The 17,747-nt window shown below is 43.9% G+C and overlaps 2 protein-coding genes across 4 annotated transcripts in view; one reads left to right on the forward strand and one right to left on the reverse strand.

The window, feature by feature from the left end:
* AZI2 (5-azacytidine induced 2) overlaps positions 1 to 8,242 on the reverse strand; it is a 38,929-nt gene extending 30,687 nt beyond the window's left edge. For 2 of the 3 annotated variants that reach the window (XR_007924458.3, XM_017346754.4), the window contains exon 1: positions 7,673 to 8,168. The gene's annotated coding sequence lies outside the window, so the exon portion shown is untranslated. Of the gene's footprint in view, positions 1 to 7,672 lie in introns of all 3 variants that reach the window. The other variant, XM_017346753.4, reaches the window with a different exon arrangement.
* ZCWPW2 (zinc finger CW-type and PWWP domain containing 2) overlaps positions 8,229 to 17,747 on the forward strand; it is a 208,030-nt gene continuing 198,511 nt past the window's right edge. Inside the window, exon 1 of the mRNA XM_051858906.3 lies at positions 8,229 to 8,337. The gene's annotated coding sequence lies outside the window, so the exon portion shown is untranslated. The remainder of the gene's footprint in view (positions 8,338 to 17,747) is intronic.

Genomic DNA, 17,747 nt, shown 5'->3' on the forward strand with positions numbered 1-17,747 from the left:
TTAAACTCATCAGATAGATCTCTTTCCCTTTCTCTGTAACACTTTCAGATAAATGTTTAAAAAAACACACACACACACACGCACACAAAGATAGGTTCTTTATGACACATACTATGGACTTTGGTCCTTATTCTATGGAACTTTTAAAAGATAGACCTAGGTGCCAGTGCTGTGGCACAGTGAACAAAGCTGCTACCTACAGCGCCCACATCCCATGTGGGTGCTCCAGTTCCGATTCCATTCAATTCAATGCTAATGTGCCTGGGAAGTGGAGGATGGCCAAGGTGCTTGGGCCCCTAAATCCACATCTGAGATCCAGAGGAAGTTTCTGGCTCCTAGTTCAGCCTGGCCCAGCCCTGGCCTGTGCAGCCATTTGGGGAGTGAACCAGCAGATGGAGGATGGATCTCTCTCTGCCTCTGCTTCTTTGTACGTCTGACTTTCAAATGCATTTTAGGAGGTAGCAGATGACGGCCAAAGTGTTTGGGACTCTGCTACATATGTGAGAACCAGATAGAGTTCTAGACGGCTGGCTTTGGCATAGCTCAGCAGCCCTGGCATTTGGGTAGTGAACCAATGGATGGAAGATTACTAAGCCTTTCAGGTAGGTAAAAACAAACATTTAAGGTGTAGAATAAATAAAAAATAGGCCTGCATATGATTAAATGAATAATACACACATATTAAAAATATTCACAACCAAAGAAACTACTTGGACTGTGCTAAATATTTATATATAATTCACATTTTTATGATCCATATAAAGTATATAATTGTATTGAGTCCATTTCACAGATGAGAAAACCAATCTGGAAAGTGCATGAAGCTTAGCCAAACAAGTATATAGCAAAAGCACTGGTATTTCACAGCCTGAAGTATAAGTATTTTTCTCTCCCAAAAGCCAATCTTTATGCATTTTTTTTTTTGACAGGCAGAGTTAGAGAGAGACAGAGAGAAGGTCTTCCTCTTCCGTTGATTCACCCCGAAATGGCCACTACGGCCAGCGGGCTGCGCCGATCCAAAGCCAGGAGCCAGGTGCTTCCTCCTGGTCTCCCATGTGGGTGCAGGGCCCGAGGACTTGGGCCATCCTCCACTGTCCTCCCGGGCCACAGCAGAGAGCTGGACTGGAAGAGGGGCAACCGGGACAGAATCCGGCACCCCAACCGAGACTAGAACCTGGGGTGCCGGCGCTGCAGGTGGAGGATTAGCCAAGTGAGCCACAGTGCCGGCCTGTAAAATCTTAAACTCATCAGGAACTATGAAATTCGGAACTCCTGGAAGGGTTTACTAAGTACTTAAGATGGAATGGGGGCAGGCGCCGTGGCTCAATAGGCTAATCCTCCGCCTTGTGGCGCCGGCACACCATGTTCTAGTCTCGGTTGGGGCACCGGATTCTTTCCCGGTTGCCCCTCTTCCAGGCCAGCTCTCTGCTATGGCCTGGGAGTGCAGTGGAGGATGGCCCAAGTACTTGGGCCCTGCACCCACATGGGAGACCAGGAAAAGCACCTGGCTCCTGCCTTCGGATCAGCGCAATGCGCCGGCCGCAGTGCGCCGGCCATTGGAGGGTAAACCAACGGCAAAAGGAAGACTTTTCTGTCTCTCTCTCTCTCTCTCACTGTCCACTCTGCCTGTCAAAAGTAAAAAATAAAAAATAAATAAATAAAAAAAAAGACGGAATGGGTTATACTGATATAACAATGTCACATTTTATAAGATTATATAACAAAATAAGTAGTCAGATTGGTTTACACATTTCTACATTTTGCCTTTGTTTTATAAATAATCAAGGGGCCAGCACTGTGGCACAGCCAGGTAAGCCCTGACCTGAAGCGCCGGCATACCATATGGGCATCGGTTCTAATCCCAGCTGCTCCTCTTCAGATCCAGCTCTCTGTTATGGCCTGGGATAGCAGAAGATGGCCCAAGTCCTTGCGCCTCTGCACTTGTGTGGGAGACCTGAAAGAAGCTCCTGGCTCCTGGATTTGGACTGGTGCAGCTCCAGCCAATGAGGCCAACTATGGAGTGAACCAGCAGATGGAAGACCTGTATCTCTACCTCTACCTCTCTAACTCTTTCAAATAAATTAAATAAATCTTTAAAAAAAATCAAAAAGTTGCATTTATACGTATGATCAATATATATAAAAACCATCATTTGCATTAAGAAGGATTTTAAGTTATGTATCATTGTTCTGTATATTTATTTCATATACTATAAACATGACTTGGAATGTACTAGGAACAGCATTAAAACTGCTATGTCTTAAAAATTTTATGAAAAATAGCCATATATTAAAGTCTATCCAAGAGAAAATTCACCAGCATCACAGATATGCATTAAGTTTTACCAAGTCTTAAAATAATTGTCATTTAAATTTGTTGGGGGCCACCGATGTGGTATAGCAGGTAAAGCCACTGCCTGTGGTGCCAGCACCAGTTCAAGACCCGGCTGCTCCACTTCTTTTTTTTTTTTTTTTTTTTGACAGGCAGAGTGGACAGTGAGAGTGAGAGTGAGAGAGAGAGAGAGAGAGAGGTCTTCCTTTTTGCCGTTGGTTCACCCTCCAATGGCCACAGCGGCTGGCGCACCGTGCTGATCCGATGGCAGGAGCCAGGTGCTTCTCCTGGTCTCCCATGGGGTGCAGGGCCCAAGTACTTGGGCCATCCTCCACTGCACTCCCTGGCCACAGCAGAGAGCTGGCCTGGAAGAGGGGCAACCGGGACAGAATCCGGCGCCCCGACCGGGACTAGAACCCGGTGTGCCAGCGCCGCAAGGCGGAGGATTAGCCTAGTGAGCCGCGGCGCCGGTCCTGCTCCACTTCTGATCCAGCTCTCTGCTATGGCCTGGGAAAGCAGAACATGGCCCACGGCCTTGGGCCTCTGCAACTGCATGGGAGACCCCCAAGAAGCTCCTGGCTTCGGACTGGCGCAGCTCTGGCTGTTGTGGCCATCTGGGAAGTGAACCAACAGATGGAAGACCTCTTGCTCTCTGCCTCTCCTTCTCTCTGTGTAACTGACTTTCAAATAAATAAATAAATATTTAAAAAATAAATTCGTTGTAAAATGAATATAGGGATTTTAATTTCTATCCTTAAAAACATAAATAGGAAGTCACAAGTCACAAGGATATTAATGATTATCATAGTATTCCGTACCAGCCAGAACTCTGGAGATTAAAAGCTGAATGCCCAGGGAAAATGAGATCTTAGAAAAGCAAGAAATAATACAAGACAGATACCCCATTCTAGTGATTGATATACTGAAAGGAAAAGTGCCAGCAAAGTAAAAGCATACAATGTATAGCCTTTGGTTTTATTACTTATGCAAGCATCCTTTCTACAGAGAAAGGAGCTGCAGTAAGTCTGTCTCACAACACCTATTCTATTTCGTATACTTTGTTGTCATAAAATGTCTCTGTGGATATCCAAATCAGCTGGGCCAAAGTCTGATGTACATTTTTTACATAAAAATGACTTACATTTTTTACCTAAAAATATAGCTGGCTATTATTATACCTAAACTAGATCAAGCTGGTTTTTATTTTTTAGTTATCACTTACAGGGGCAGAAGGGGAATGGGAAGGAGAGAGAAAGAGAGGCCACCTGCTGGTTCACTTCCCCAGCACCCACAATGGCCAGGACAGAGGAGAGGACCCAAGCTAGGAACACAAACAGGTCTCTCATATGGGTAGTCTCCTAACTTGAGCCATCTATGCCACCTCTCCAGGTCTGCATTGACAAGAAGTTCAAGTCAGAAGTCAGAGCTGGGAACCAAACTCAGATACTCCAATATGGAATGCAAGTATATTAACCACTAGACTAAACGCTTACTCCTCAAGCTAGCTTTAACACTTGCAACTTGAGGAAATCGGTCAGTTCAGATGTTGTATCTTAAAACAGATACTATAGCTTATCATATTTGCCATAATTTAAATTGTCTTAAAATGGCAGACTTTTGTTTAAGGAGGGCCATGAGCAGAACACTGTTATAAAACATCAGTGTTACCAAATCTAAATAATATTTTAAAAGGTCTAACAGGAATTCATAACATTTGCTTCCAAAACTTAATGCCAAGATACTGTCTAAATATAAGCGTAAGTAGATTCTCTCAATCATCAGTAATAAATCTATTTCACAGGAACATGTCACAAAAGAATCTGGTTTTCCCAACAGCATTCCGAGAAGCTGGAGATGACCTACAGCAGTGTTTGATAAACTGAAGTATGGGCCAACACCCTAGAATTGCTTAAGAGTTTTGTTAAAAAAAATTTGATTGCAAGGTGGACACATGGCACAACAGTAAGATGCCTCTTAGGATGCCCACATTCCATAGAGTTCCAGGTTTGACTGCTGGAAATTCCACTAACAATTCGCTTCCTGCTAATGCAGAAACTGGGAGCCAACAGATGATGACTCAACTAATTGAGTGCCTACTAACCATGTGGGAGACCAGAATGAGTTCTGTGCTCCTGGCTTTGGCCTGGCCCAGTCTCTGGGCACTTGGGCAGTGAATAAGAAGATGGATGAGCTTTCTCTGTCTTCCTGCCTTTCAAGAAAGATGAAAAAGAAATACAGACTGCTAGGCTCCATGGCAGATCTATACAAATCAGAGTATCTGAGGTCAAAGTTTCAATAAGCACCAGAGGAGATTTTAAGTGTCACTCCAACTTGAGAACCATGCATCCACAGGGAACAAAGCTAAATAGCTACTACACGGCTTATTTATGGAATTCTAATTATAGTTAGTATTCTTAGAGATGTTGTAGGCATGGTTATTTCTTTGAGTACATTACAACTAATAATCACCACCTAACTCTTACAGGAAGATTATGTTTTATTACTATAGAATGTAATATATTTATCATCTCAATAGGATTGGAGTATTAAATACAGTATCTTTATAGCTATACAGTCATGCATTTTATATATTTGACAACTACATTTTGTTTCTTTCTAGCAGTTTATTTAAGCTCAAATTAAGAGAGAATTAAAAAACTGAAGCAAAAAATGTTAGCAATTATTGTTCGGAAGAGTGAAATTCCAAAGAATAACGGATAAAGAAGGGCACAGCTGTCAGGTAAGGTGGGTGGGAAACAGAACAGTAATTCCTGAGTATAAGGGGAAGAAATAATATTTGAGCATTACTCAGAATTATTTCAGATTTTAAATTTCAGCATTATTGCAATCAACAACGAAAGCACCCTCAGGTCCTCTTTGCTGCATATACTAGGGTTTGTGACACTAAACAGAATAATCTTTTCATATCACATTGATCTTTTTTCTAGGCATATTTATTCTGCCATATTTCACTTATTTACTACATGCGAAGCACTAATGCTTTTGCATGAATTTTCCTATAGAACTATCATTTTAATTTATAAACAAAGTTTTAGAAAAGTTAACACCTTACCCACAACTACACAACTGATCAGTGGCAAAGCTGGGATGTGAAGATAACCCATCTTGTGTGCTTAACACAACATTCCAAGAGGCCACACAAAATTAATTTTGATTTTCCTAATATGAATACAGACAAAGCAGAAATCTATGGTAGGAAGAATAGGTCCCAAGATTCTAGTATAGAACTTGCCACCCTGATGACTGATTAGTTCACTTCACCTGTCTAATCTAAATTTGCCCACCTAGAAAATGACAGGATTGGACTACATCACTAAGATGCCACTCTCAAACTGTGAAAGCAAAATTTCAATCCCAATACTGAACTGCAACCTAAAGAGGTAATTCATGTTTGTGCTAGGAGCTGAGGAAAAGATATAGCACACACATTAATTTCACTAGAAAAGGTATTACCACCACCACAGATGAAGAAACTAAGCTTCAAGAGGCAAGGCAAATCTGTCTATAATCACTGGCAGGGTGTGACATGTAGCTGGAATTGAAATCAAAGTCCATACAGTAGGTTCCTTCCTCTATTTCACACTGCTTCCTGATTGGATCTTATTTAAGACTTCCATTACTTTCTACTTCTAAGAAGCTAGGATATTTGTGACTACTTCCCACGGTCAGTCAAGATATTTTGGAACAAGGATTAAGTCTTATATAGGCAAATGAACTAATACTCTTTCTCTACTTTTAATTAAATAATTAGAGGCAGAAATTGTCTAACTAGCTTATAAAGAAGGGAGCAAGTGCCACTCTAAGACACTATCACTTATTACTTAAGTCTATATTCCTGAGCAAGCAAATGCCCCATAAGCACACAAATGTACTCAGCACGAAACATTACACTTTCATTTATCTGACCTCCCCTAACCCATTTAGTCCAGAAATCATTTTGAATTTCAGGGAATCCTGCGACTGTCAGAGACAGCATAAGTATGAAGAACAGTCTACTGACTTTCATTACTTCCTTTAAGTAACACATGTTAATGCAACTGGACATTTATCTCAAAAGACTCCTGGGGCCTGTATCCCACGTGGGTGCCAGTTTGAGTCCCGGCTGCTCCACTTCCAATCCAGCTCTCTGCTATGGCCTGGGAAAGCAGAAAGTCCTTGGGCCCCCTGTACACTCTTCAGAGACCTGGAATAAACTCCTGGCTCCAAAACCACTCAGCTCTGGCTGTTGCGGGCATTTGAGGAGTGAACCAGCAGATGGAAGATCTCTCTCTCTGCCTCTGCCTCTCTGTAACTCTGCCTTTCAAATAAATAAATCATAAAAAAAACCTCCCAATTACACAGGCAGGGAAAGGGAGGAGAATTAGAAAGGGGTTGGGGTGTGCAGGGAGGACAGCGGCCAGTAATGAAAACCAGGCAGCTGATGCGGGTCAGCATAACTCGACAACTCTGCTTTGGTGCCCTGTGGAGTATGCAGTAGCCTCCTTTCGGTGACAGGAAAAACGGGAAAGAGTTTTAATGTCTTAACGAACGCCACCCGAGTAAGCTGACAATTCAGCACCCGGTGTTCTGATCTCATCCGGTGCCATTGCTTGTTACTCTAGCTCGTCTCCTTCATGTTAAAACTTTGCATTTGCACACAGCTCGCCATTTACCAAAAAATACTGAATTCATCCTTTGTAACCACCCTGGAGGGCCAGCCATTCCTATCTCCAGAGGCGCAAATCAACACAGCTGTAATTTAAACGACGCCTTCAGATGCTACTCAACCTAACCTAGAACTTGAAGTGCATCCAATGCCTAAGGAGCAAGGGTCCAGCGGGTCCGTGGGCTGGACTACTAACGCGTATTCCCAACGCATCCTGAAGCAACGCATTGGTGCTGTGAGTGGGGCTGCCGCACTTGGGAGTACTGGAGTTGCTCGTGGGTAGGGACGGAGAGAGTCAGCCTACAGTGCGCGTAGTAGTCACTCAACAAACAAGACCCGTCCTGGACACACCGGAAAACCGACCAGTGCCCAGTGTCCGTCAGAGGGCTTCGCGGTTCGCTGCTCCTGGACGCCCCAGGTAGTGCCGCCCTAGCCACAGGTCCCTATCTAAACGGCATCCCAGCGAATCAATAATGGAAAAAAACAAAAACCCGAAGGCGTCCGAGTCGATCAGAAAACGGCCAGGAAGCGAGGAGGCGGGGGACAGGGGCAGCCGGGCTGAGGCGGCGGCGCGGGAGCGGGCCAAGGGGGCACCTCACGCGTCTCTCCGGACCGGCCCCGGCCGCCGCGCTGCCCGCACCCCCAGGCCCCGCCTGACCCAAGCGAGTCACTCACCCCGCAGCCAGGCAGAGCAGGGCCACCCCTAGGGCCGCCGAGTTTCGTTTCCCCGGGTGTTCGGGAACCGACGGAACACAAACCGGGTCGCCAGGGGTCACCACGGGCTTCCGGTTTCCTCGAGGACACCGCCGCTTCCCCGGCGAGGGCCGCTGCCGTAGGGGCACCGCACAGACACTCCCATTCTTCGGCTTCGGCCGCCACAGGCCCACCGCGGCCCGGCCCGGCCCAGGGCTGGACACCGGAGCTTCTGGAAGGAGGACGAGCCGCCGCCGCCGCCGCCGCCGCCGCAGGCCCGTTACCCAGCAGCCCGCGCGCGAGCCCGGCCCGTCGGCGTCGCCGGCCTCGCCACAGAGCCACAGCGGCCAGCGGCCGCCTCAGACGCCGCGGAGAGGAAGCGCTGTGGAAGGGGACTCGGGGGGCGGACGAGCCGCTAACGCCCACCCATGGGCTTCTAGCGGCCGCGGGCTCGGCGCCAAGGCCGTCGGAGGAAACCGGAAGTCGGGCCCGAGGGAGCTGGGAGGGCGTTCGCGCGGCGGCTCCTGGAGGAAGCGAGCGGGCGCGAGGGGCGGGGCGTGAGGGGAAACTACGTGTCCCGTGAGCCTCCGCGGCGGGGCGGGGCCGCGGCGACGCGGAAAGCGGAAGCGGCGGCGGCGGGGCGTTGGGTAAGCGTTCTGCGCCGGCGGGGCGGTTGGGCCCGTGGCCTCCTTGAGGGGCGCCCTCTAGCGCGGCGCTCCAGCTGAGCGTCCGGCTGGGGGCTCCGGGTTTCCGCGCCGGCGCTTCGCCGGGGTGCGGCTCCGGCTCCTCGTCGCGCGTGGTGGACGGGGCACTGGGGACCCCGTCGGCAGCGCGGAGGGCCCTGCCACACCGTGTAGCAGGGTTTTGTTACCTGGGGGTCTCTAAGGAGCAGGATTTGTTACCTGGGGGTCTCTAAGTAGCAGGGCTTTGTTACGTGGGGGTCTCTAAGGAGCAGGATTTGTTACCTGGGGGTCTCTGAGTAGCAGGGTTTTGTTACCTGGGGGTCTCTAAGTAGCAGGGCTTTGTTACCTGGGGGTCTCTAAGGAGCAGGATTTGTTACCTGGGGGTCTCTGAGTAGCAGGATTTGTTACCTGGGGGTCTCTAAGTAGCAGGGTTTGTTACCTGGGGGTCTCTAAGGAGCAGGTTTTGTTACCTGGGGGTCTCTGAGTAGCAGGGTTTTGTTACCTGGGGGTCTCTAAGTAGCAGGGTTTGTTACCTGGGGGTCTCTAAGGAGCAGGTTTTGTTACCTGGGTGTCTCTGAATAGCAGGTTTTGTTACCTGGGGGGTCTCTGAGTAGCAGGGCTTTGTTACGTGGGGGTCTCTGAGTAGCAGAGTTTTGTTACCTGGGGGGTCTCTGAATAGCAGGTTTTGTTACCTGGGGGGTCTCTGAGTAGCAGGGCTTTGTTACGTGGGGGTCTCTGAGTAGCAGGGTTTTGTTACCTGGGGGTCTCTGAGTAGCAGGGCTTTGTTACGTGGCGGGGGGGTCTCTGAGTAGCAGGGTTTTGTTACGTGGCGGGGGGGTCTCTGAGTAGCAGGGTTTTGTTATGTGGGGGGGGTCTCTGAGTAGCAGGGCTTTGTTACCTGGGGGTCTCTGAGTAGCAGGGTTTTGTTACGTGGGGGGGGTCTCTGAGTAGCAGGGTTTTGTTACATGGGGGAGGTCTCTGAGTAGCAGGGCTTTGTTACCTGGGGGTCTCTAAGTAGCAGGGTTTTGTTACCTGGGTGTCTCTGAATAGCAGGTTTTGTTACCTGGGGGTCTCTGAGTAGCAGGGCTTTGTTACCTGGGGGTCTCTGAGTAGCAGGGTTTTGTTACGTGGCGGGGGGGTCTCTGAGTAGCAGGGTTTTGTTACGTGGGGGGGGTCTCTGAGTAGCAGGGCTTTGTTACCTGGGGGTCTCTGAATAGCAGGTTTTGTTACCTGGGGGGTCTCTGAGTAGCAGGGTTTTGTTACCTGGGGGGTCTCTGAGTAGCAGGGTTTTGTTACCTGGGGGTCTCTGAGTAGCAGGGCTTTGTTACCTGGGGGTCTCTGAGTAGCAGGGTTTTGTTACGTGGGGGGGGGTCTCTGAGTAGCAGGGTTTTGTTATGTGGGGGGGTCTCTGAGTAGCAGGGCTTTGTTACCTGGGGGTCTCTGAGTAGCAGGGTTTTGTTACGTTGTGGGGTCTCTGAGTAGCAGGGCTTTGTTACCTGGGGGTCTAAGTAGCAAGATTTTGTTACCTGGGGAGTCTCTGAGTAGCAGGGTTTTGTTACCTGGGGGTCTCTGAGTAGCAGGGTTTTGTTACCTGGGGGTCTCTAAGGAGCAGGGTTTTGTTACTTGGGGGTCTCTGAATAGCAGGCTTTGTTACCTGGGGGGTCTCTGAGTAGCAGGGTTTTGTTACCTGGGGGTCTCTGAGTAGCAGGGTTTTGTTACCTGAGGGGTCTGTCTCTAAGTTAAATGTGCGCTGTGTGGGGAGCTACACCTTTGCCGCCCGACTGTCAGCTCAGCCAGCGGGAGGGATTCAACACATGGTTTTGCTTGAAACTACGTTTTAATGTTGAGCCTCTCTCTCTTTTTTATAAAAAAATTTTATTTAAGTTATGCACGTTTCGTGTATTCCATAGAGTTAGGAACGTAGTAGTGACACTTCCCACCCTCCTGCCCACGCTCCGTCCCTCTTCCTCCTCCCTCTCCCGTTCCCACTCTTAATTTTTACAAACACCTATTTTAAGTTTACTTAATGATCATAAAGTTCACCCTACACTAAGAGTTCAACAAATAGTATGAAGGGAAAAAAAAAACACACTTCCTCAACTCAAGAGACAAGGGCTGCAAACAATCATCGAATCCCTAAATGTTGAGCTTTTTTTTTGGTTTAGGGTTGAGTGAAAATTCACAGCTGTTAGGAGCAAAGACCACAACCTAAAGTTGCATATTTTAAAAAGTAAGTTAAAATCTCTACATTAACGTAATCGTTTAGAAAGGAGAACCCATTTGTTGAGCTGGGGGATGAGAGTGAGCAGTGTTTTAAATATTTTGAGCAAGAATCAGTCCTTACCTTTTTTTAGTCGCTGTACGATGTGGCCGCGTGAATTTTCCGTGTCAAAGCGAGCCACTAAGCATTCCGTTTTGCCCAGTACTGTTACATTGATTGAGACATCCAAAATCATGAGAAATAAAGCAATATTCTAGTTTTTAATTTTTAGGTGTAGAAATGTTTTCAATTTTTGAACTCTCATTCACAGTTCAGAATAACTTGCGAACTGTTGAAAAGTAGAGAAATCTGTTTTTACCTTTCAGGTAAATAAAAATAAAAATGGATGTAGGTTGGTGTTTTAAAATTTATCCAGTGAGAGGATCTATTTTTGATTTAAAGTACACACCTGAAGATTATAACTTTTTGAAAAAATGAGTTGCACTACCGAAAGTATTTTCTTGATGAAATTCGTACATTATTTTAGTAGAATAAAGCTTTTATTTAGACCGGCGCCATAGCTCACTTGGTTAATCCTCCACCTGTGGCGCCGGCATCCCATATGGTCGCAGGGTTCTAGTCCCGGCTGCTCCTCTTCCAGGCCAGCTCTCTGCTGTGGCCTGGGAAGGCAGTGGAGGATGGCCCAGGTGCTTGGGCCCTGCACCATGGGAAACCAGGAGGAAGCACCTGGCTCCTGGCTTCTGATCGGCGCAGTGCACTGGCTGTAGCAGCCATTTGTGGGGGTGAACCAATAGAAGGAAGACCTTTCTCTCTGTCTCTCCCTCTCACTGTCTATAACTCTACCTGTCAAATAAAAAAAATTAAAAAAGAAAGCTTTTATTTTATTTTTCTTTTGGATGTGGCGGTTATGACAAAACATAAATCAAGATCTCATTGCATCTACCAGAAGTGGCCACTTTCCTCTTACTTACATGTATCTGCTTTAATTAGCTTTAGCAAATAAAATAGAAAAAACTTGATACACACTTTAGTCATAACCATGAGTTACTGTTTTACTATAATGTTGCTGCTGAGGAAAAGATCTCCCATGATGCAATTAATAGATGTAATCTTAGTAGGGACATGTTATAGGAAAATGAGACTAGGTGGATAATCATTGTTAGGTTAAATAACAGAAGAATTTGGGGCTTGTTAGATCATTAGCCAACTGTTTTGCCAAGTAGCTGGGTCTCCTGAGCAAGTCTTAATTCCACTGAAATTTATTGAAGACTGAATAGGCCTTTTTTTAAAGGAATGCTTCTTTTTTTTCTAAGAGAGAGTTGTAAATTGTAACATGTGAAAAGTTCTCTCCCAGGCCAGATTTGGCAATTTTGGGTGGATTTAAACCATTGTTGAATTTTCTGCAACCACAAATACAATTTGAAATTTTCAAAACAACTTACTACTTTAAAAAAATTATACTTGCTATAAGCATTGTCAAAGATAGCTGGAATAGAGGTTCTTGTCTTGCCCAGGAAAGAATTCAAATGTAGGACAGAGTTGTGGTAAGCTAGTAGTGGGGTTTGTTGAGGTGGGGCGTCTGTCAGGATGGATAGGCACCTCCCCAGACTGATCTGAGCGAGAGTGCGTAGTCATTTGGACAGGTGAAGTGTGGTTGCAGGCCAGGTGGGCATCCCAGAAAAGAGCTGAGAGTGTGGTTTGTGTTTAGGCTGGAGCTTATAAGGACATGGAGTCCGGTTCTTTCCACAGTTTCTCCTTTCCTTCCACCATCTTCTGGAAGTTTGCTGGGTGTGAAGTGCATAAAATTCTTCCCAAGGTTTTATTACCAATCTTAGCAGACTAGGTAGCCCTCTTGGCACCAAAAGAGAGGATTCTCCTGGGGTATCTTCACTGATCGGAAGACTGGGATCACCTGTAAAGTCGTTGGGGGTATGGGCAAGACTTTATAGCGTAAAGTACTGGGTTGCTTACAAGGTGTGCTTCCAAGACACATTTCTGAGGCTGCCGGAGTCCACTATATTCCTTTCCTCAGGTGCTTTGTTTTCCTTAGGCCCCTTTCACACACCTGGGCTAATTTTTATCTTCCTACCTAACATAAGATATATTTGGGGGAATTTTATCTTTATGTTGAAAGTCACGTTTCAAACCAGCAGAAAAGAATTACTTTTAAAAGTTGTTGTAAATCGCAGCATGTATGTTGACTTGTGGAGCTGGGTCTGGGAATGTGGGATTTTGTTAGCACTCCTGTCTAAGCAGTTTGCATTATTTCCTGTTAATCTTAACCTAGTATGTGAATTTCAAAGAAAGCATTTTTTGTTGTTTTACTTCCATTTTTTTCTAAGCCCATAGACTTTTTCTGGGCCCATGTCCTCCATTAGCTTCTGAAAATAGTTCATTATACACCATAAGAATGCCATTCAGTAGTACTGGAAGCACATTTCTTCTGCAGATATCTATTAAATTAAATGTGGCCTCAGGCCGCCTCCCTAAGTAATGAAGTGTAACCTAATTGAAGTGTATATTTGTAGCAGATAAAGTTGAGTCTAAACAAATCACAGCCGCCAAGCTTCAGCCTGTTCTGTTGTGCCAGCTGACCAGACCATGTCCTTCTCAGGCAAATGCCTCATCACACCATGTCCAAATAAGGCAAATGCTGAGCTGTAACCAGTCAAGCTGTTTCTGTATGCTGCTTCATTTCTCTGTATATCACAGTCTGGCCATGTTATTGGGTGGAGTTCTGTGAATCTACTGGATTAGAGTGCTGCCTGATTCATGAACCTTTCTTTCCTCAGTAAACTCTATTAAGTGTGTGTGTGTGTTTGAGTTACCCTTATATAAATCCAATATATATGTTCATGCAAAAATGAAATTAAAAAGTTTATTTTGCTGTAAAAATTTTGAAATCATGCATAGTTTTTTTTCATAATATATTTTTTCCATCAACTCTTTGAAGCATTTGTGTGTGTGTTGTTACAGAATGGCCATTTTGAACTGAATTAAACACTGTTAAACCAGGCACCTTTTAAAGTGTCCTGTTTAAAAGTTCCTGTAAATAAAAATTGGGATAAATATCACATGAGCTCCACTTCCACCTTTTCCTACCTCCCTGCACCTTCTCACCAAGGTCTAGATGTTCATCAAGGGCAGAAGTCCTGAAGGAAATAATAATGATCGTGGTTAGGTTCTTTTTTCCATGGGGTAGGATGGATTTCACAACAATATCTGAATAAAGAATGTGGGCCCAGGCACATCTCCTGTGAGACAAGTTACTTCTCTGTATTTAAATATTTTTATTTGTTTAATTAGACAACACGTGAAAACAATGAAGATTGCTGTTTTTTTAAGTGAGTGCTAAGTGTTTCTGAGCTGCCAAGTACAAAAAGTTAGAGAAAATATTAAGACTGCAATCTTTGCAGAAAAAATTTTAAGTAAATTTGTGTTTGTGATTTAAATTGTATATTGATCTTAGAGGTCATGCTTTCTGTTTCTTGGGTTTATATTTTGAGAACTGTGCTGAGATCCTGTATAGATAAGTTTTTTCAGTGTCAGCAGAACAGGCTTAAGGTATTAAAACCACTAAGTTGTAATAGAGATATCTGTCTTTTCATATTAATATCAAATTCAGAGTCATTTCATCAGTGGTATTTTCTTCCTCTTTTCTTCCCACATATCACCGCTACAGGTTTAAGTTATTTAGGGTAAGAGAATAATTTTAGTGGCAAGAATAAAAAGTGAGTTCAAGGATACCCCTAAAACTGGAAACTCTGGTATCTAGCATACATAATCTTTTTCTTTATGTCTCTTATATACACACGTAGGCAAGCACCCTGGTGTACACAGAGGTGGGAAGGAGGAGAAGGTTGTAAACTCTTTAAAAGTCATGACTCCTTTTACAGTGTGTGTTTGCACATGTGTGTGTATCTTAAAATATCAGTATTCAAACTGGGCAACAGATATTCTAAACCTTGGAAGGTAAGTGAAAGCTTGACAGGGAGTTATTTGGTTAACATTTTCAGAATATTAGTTCTCAGGTCTGGACTTGCATATTTTCTTCCTTGAAACTGATCTACTTCAGAGTGTTCTGATTGGTCTCTTAACACTTTCTTCTTTGGTAATTGTCTCTTTCAGTACCTTTAATCTGACCTAAGTCTTGATAATAGTGATTTTCAGCTGCTTTGGAAAATTCTACAGAGGGACCAAATTGAGTTATAATTTGATCACTAAAAATGTTCGATGGCATATGATTTTTTGATATGTAAGATCGGAGTTGGCAAACTCAAAAGGCTTCCATAGCTTTGGAACCCATGACAAGAGCCTGGGGTGATTACTGACGCTATAAACAAGAGTGTCAATTGTTAAGTCAACAATAGGAGTCACTGTGCACTTATTCCTCATGTAGGATCTCTGTCCTTAATTTGTTGTACATTATGAATTAATGCTATAACTAGTACTCAAACAGTATTTTACACTTTGTGTTTCTGTGTGAGTGCAAACTGTTGAAATATATACTAAATTGATCTTCCGTATATAAAGATAATTGAAAATGAATCTTGATGTGAATGGAATGGGAGAGGGAGCGAGAGAGGGGAGGGTTGCGGGTGGGAGGGAAGTTATGGGGGGGAGAAAGCCATTGTAATCCATAAACTGTACTTTGTGAATTTATATTTATTAAATAAAAGTAAAAAAAAAAGAAAAAAAGAAATACATTATATAGCAAAGGAAAGGAGATAATTTTCAAAGCCATTACACAACTCATGCAGTATAAAAGTGAAATTTTTGACTTGGTATAATGGTTAATTTGGGGTGTCAGTTTTGACAGTGTGCCATGGAGTGCACAGGTGTTTGATTACATGTTATTTCTGGTATGTCTTCGAGATGTTTCCGGGTGAGATTAGCATCTGAGTCAGTAGACTGCATAAAGCAGTTTGCCTTCCCCATTGTGGGTAAAAATCATGCAATCCATTGGGGCCTAAATAGAACAAAAAGATGGGGGGAGTGAAAATGCACTCTACCCGAATATTTGCAGGATATATGTATTCTCCTGACCTTGAATTGAAATTTACATCCTTGGCTCTCCTAATTTTCAGACTTTCAGACTGTACTGAACTACATTCTCAGTTCTATTGAGTCTCTGGCTTGCAAAATACAGAGTGTGTGACTTTTCAGCCTCCATAATTGCATGAGCCAAGTCCTTATATGCACATTAAGATACTTGAAAGGTTTCATGAAAAACTAGAATTAAAAGATAAGTTTTGGAACAGCCATTTAGCCTAGAAGTTAAGATGTACATGTCCCATACCCATTTCCTGCCAATGGAGATCCTAGGAGGTAGCAGGTGATAGCTCAAATAGTTGGGCTCCTGACACCTAGTGGGAGACAGGATTGCATTGCTGGCATCTAGCTCTAGCCCGAGCCGAGCCCCAGTTGTTATAGGCCTTTGAGGAGTGAACCAGCAGATGGGAGTTTGCTCTGTCTTTGTCTCTTTCTTTCTCTCTCTGCCCCTAAAATTAATTTATTAAATAAGTGAAAAAGTGTTTATCTCTGTGCAAAAAACTTCTAAATGAGAACCACAATGAGAGAGCACTACACGACAGAAAAATACTGATGGTATAAAGTGATGACAAAGATGTAGAGTGGCAGAAGCTTATATATACTTATTGTAGGAGCATAAGTTTGTACAACCACTTTCTAAGTCATCTGGCATTATTTTCTATGTATAACCCAGAAATTCCATTTCTACATATATACCCAACTGAAATGTATGCACATTACACAAAAAAAGAAATGGGCATGGGGCCAGCGCTGTGGCATAGTAGGTAAAGCAGCCACCTTCAGTGTGAGTATCCCATACATGTGCCTGTTTGAGGTCTGGTACTCCACTTCTGATCCAGCTCTCTGAAATTGTCCTTGGGCCCCTGCACCTGCATGGGAGACCAGAAGAAGCTCTAGGCTCCTGGTTTCGGATTGGCCCAGCTCTGGCCATTGCGGCCATTTGGGGAGTGAACCAGAGGATGAAAGATGTCTCTCTCTCTTTTTCTCTGCCTCTCTGTAACTCTGCCTTTCAAATAAATAAATAAAAAATAGACACAATATATAAAAATATTAATTGTTGCATAACAGTCCTAAACTGAAAATCTAAATAGCTAGAAACATTAGAATAGATAAATTGTGATGTATTTACATAATAGAGTACTTTATAGGGATGAAAACTAACTGTCACTATAAGCAGTAAGATGGGTGAATCTCATGTGAGCGCAACAGTACATATGTTATGGTGCGATTTATGTAAAGACCAAAGCAGACAAAATAAAACTTAGGGATCATATTAATGATTATTTTTTTGGAAGTGAAAAGGAGGTACTAATTGAAAGGGGTCACAAAAGACTTCTAAGGGATTTATATTGTAATCCTTAAACTGGGTTTTGGTTATTTGAATATGTTTTTTTGGTAATAATTGGAATGTGCAGTTTTAATTTATGTACATTTTCCTGTATATATAGTTTTTTAACTATTATAACTACAGTCAGTTATAATATCTGTAAATTTCAAACATGATTCATTTTGGGGTATTTAGATATTGAGTTTCTCATAGCATTTAGCAATATATGCAGTTGATTATAACCTATATTTTTAGTTGCGTCTAAATTACATGTCAGTGGAGCCAGAGCTGTGGCACAGTGGGTTAATCCTCCACCTGCAGTGCCAGCATCCCATATAAGCGCCTGCTTGTATCCCAGATGCTCCTCTTCCAATCTGGCTCTCTGCTATGGCCTGGGAAAGCAGTGGAGGATGACCCAAGTCCTTGGGCCCCTGCACCCACATGGGAGACCCGGAGGAAGCTCCTGGCTCCTGGCTTTGGATCAGCCCAGCTCTGGCCTTTGTGGCCATTTCGGAAGTGAACCAGCAGAAGGAAGACCTTTCTCTCTGTCTCTCCCTCTCACTGTCTGTAATTCTACCTCTCAAATAAAGAAATAAAATCTTTTAAAAAATAAATTATGTGTCAGTGCTGATTAAATTTATTATAACATTCTACTGGGTTCATTAAAGAAATTTTTCTGCCATTTGTTAAAGTGTTAAGGAAGTCTTTATTCAAGACTATTATAATATAATTACATTAGGGAAGAGAAATCAAGTACAGCAAAGAACTAATAAA

Source organism: Oryctolagus cuniculus, chromosome 4 (genome assembly GCF_051225735.1).
Source record: "Oryctolagus cuniculus isolate XC-2025 breed Fujian yellow rabbit chromosome 4, ASM5122573v1, whole genome shotgun sequence".
Taxonomy (NCBI): domain Eukaryota; kingdom Metazoa; phylum Chordata; class Mammalia; order Lagomorpha; family Leporidae; genus Oryctolagus; species Oryctolagus cuniculus.